Source organism: Centruroides sculpturatus, unplaced genomic scaffold, assembly GCF_000671375.1.
Source record: "Centruroides sculpturatus isolate CEXI.00-Female unplaced genomic scaffold, Cexi_2.0 scaffold986, whole genome shotgun sequence".
NCBI lineage: Eukaryota > Metazoa > Arthropoda > Arachnida > Scorpiones > Buthidae > Centruroides > Centruroides sculpturatus.
Window position 1 is genome coordinate 265,985 of NW_019385126.1, and position 3,320 is coordinate 269,304.

The following is a 3,320-nucleotide window of genomic DNA, read 5'->3' on the forward strand; positions in this document are numbered from 1 at the left end:
CATCTTNGACTCAAAACTGATCTGGTGAATTTTTCAAATGCATAAAATTAATTAAAAAGAGCTATATAATTAGGATATATATATATAAAACAAAAAAAGGCAACGTAAGTAGACAAAGTAAATCTTTGTTTATGAAACAAACTACATGTAAGAATTAAATCGTAACGTACATTGGTTTTAATTAATATAAATGCTAAATTATTTTATAGTGACTACAATGAAATTAATATTGATATTCTTATAAAAAGATTACAAAACTTTGTACAATAAATTCAACAATTTTTACATGGCAGTAAATGTTTTGGATGGACATGGTTAAAAATTTAAGTTTCTGCTAGTAACACAATATGGTGGTAATATCAGGATCTTTGTAATCTTATAGAAGATTTTATATATTCTTAATCAAATAAATACATCCGATATATTACTTTTTGCGTGTAGTGCAATTTAACAAAATATCTGAAAGTAAGGTTTTTCAATATTGAATTCAAAGTTTATATACTAGGTTTTCACATAAGGTGCTACAAGTCAATAATTTGAAAATTTATAAGAATAAAAGTTAAATATTATTGAGACATAATTTTTAATGCCTTAAAAATAAGGACTTGCCTATTTTCCCTTTAGGGTGGAAATGGGAACAACTTCAGAATTTCAAATGGAATCCCAATTTTTTTGGGGGCTGCAATTTCAAAAAATTATAGACCTATAAATTCCCACTGTTGTCTGTCTGTCCTTTATTAATCTCAACAATGGAGTTTGATAGATGAATGTCGAAACCAGATATTGAAAGATTAGGGGCAGGAGGCCCTGATATATGAACTTCTGGTACAAACCAGAAGTCATGTTATTTCAATTAAAAATTTTTTCCCTGAAAGGAATTAGCAATAGAGTTGTGTCGATCATCTGTCTAATGGGAAAGTATGATAAATAGGGGCAAGACACTAAAATATATGCTCTCCACCTCAAATTAGTATTGTAATGTAAATTAATTAAAAATTGCAGCCTGGCATTGCGACGATATCACAATAAATAATGCTCAAGTAATTCAAACATGTTTGGATAACAATAGAATTAGACACAGATGATCAATTGATGTCTAGGTCACAGGACCTGACCCCAATTATTTCCTATTGGGTTTCATAAAGGATCAACAACTGACCACAATTCAAGATATTTTAGCACATGCATCACTTATTCTTTGCTTCATAACACTGAAAGTGTTGTGCTCCATTTGAGAATCTATTACTCAATTACTGAAATGTTTAGATGGAAATTGACATCTCTCTGAACATTGTTTATTAGATGTATTTGTAATTATTGCTTTTATTAAATAAAATCTATCACACTAACCTTGTATAGCTTTGCAGTTATTACTTAGAACATATCACTAATGTTTTCGACCCATTTCTAGGGTTTTCTTCAGGTGTTCTGTAAGTTTTTCTGGTGCGATTCCTATTTTTAATTGTTCTGGTCTCCAATGCTTTTACCTTTGGAATTTATTTAAAAAATAATAATAAATAAATAAATTCTGAAGATAGAAGCATTGGAGACCAGAACAATTAAAAAATCAGAATTGCACCAGAAAAACTTACAGAACACCTGAAGAAAACCCTAGAAATGGATTGAAAACAGTGATATGTTTTAAGCAACAACTGCAAAGCTATACAAGGTTAGTGCGACATATTTATTAAATAACTGAAAAAATAAAGGAATGGGGAATAAATTAGCATAAAAAACTTGCCTTTTTAAAATTAAACCATTCTGAATAAAACATTTTTTTATTATTTAAGAGATAATCCAAAAATATGAAAAAATTGGAATTCCATTTTAAATTTTGAAGTAATCTCCAGCCATACACCCACAAAGGATATAGGCAAGGCTTTATTTACAGCATTAAAAAAGCCTTTAAAAATATTTATTTATTTACATTTGCTCAGTAATACATGTAGACTCATAGTAATCACATGCTCTATAGCATTTTTTATTTTATTTATTGTTAATTATTTAAAAAAAGATAGACAAAACATTATAATTTACCATTGTAACTCAAGTCTTCTTTTATAATAGCACTTATACTTTACTTTTTTAAATCTTATTTTATATAAAAATATTGGTAAGAATAAATTTTAATATTTATATTAAAAATTTTATTCTTACCAATTTATTTTTTATCAGAAGCATATTTTTCTGAATTATTGACTCTTAACATCTTATATGAAACATCCTTTATAACTAAAAAGTCTTACTATTAAGCATATTAGAAATTATATCATTTCAATTATTATATATTGGTGAAGTTTATAAGTTAATTGACCCAGAATAATTCCAATGTAAACAGTAGTTTGATTTCTACAACAACAATAAAGATAATACAGTCGACCCCCCATAACACTGTTGATTATTCCGTTTTATATGAATTCCATGTTGTATGAGTCACTTAGATTTTACAAATACAAGTGACTCGTACAACATGGAATTCATATAAAACTGAATAATCAGTGTTATGGGGGGTTGACTGTACCTAAAACCGTCAACTTAATGAACAATATATAGGAAAAATTTTCAAAGCTAAACAATATTCTATAAAACTTTGAAGCAAAATTGGAAAAATTTATTTATCTATGATAATTAAAAAATCCAGAAAAAACATTAAAATTAGAAATTTGTAAGTGATAAATGCATAGTTTACAAATTTCACAAAACAAATTAATTTTTGAAAAGATCCTTTATAGCAGATATTTTGTAAAATTTAAAATGTACTGTACAACATTACATTGTTATAATGAGATATATTTGCAGTTTCAAATGAAAGTTTAAACCTTTGTGTTGTATTTTCTGAAAAATCTACAAAAAAAAAGTTTCAGCAAGTAATTAACAATAAATTGATAATTAGTTATTTTATAAAGAACAGAACTATTTTTATTTTGGCTACTAAAGAGTTAAGTGTAAAATATAGTAATTAAAGTCAATGTATTAAATTGGAATTTAAAAATTTTTTAAATATAATTATTTTTTTTTTTTTTTGTGAAATTTAACAAGTGAAATTTTTAGAAGCAACAAAAGAAACAAGATAAATTAAAATGGATAATGATTTAAAATATTTTGTATACAATTTTAAAATATAAATATAAAATAAACAATATAAGAAAGTTTTGAACCATCAATATATATATATATATATATAAAAAGCCTTATAGGGATATTAGCAACAATGACAACATTAAATAGAAATACAACAGTAACATTGCAATCATATATGCAAAACCATAAAATCACTGTAAAGTTTTACAGGCAAAAACTTTTCATTAATAAAAAAAAAA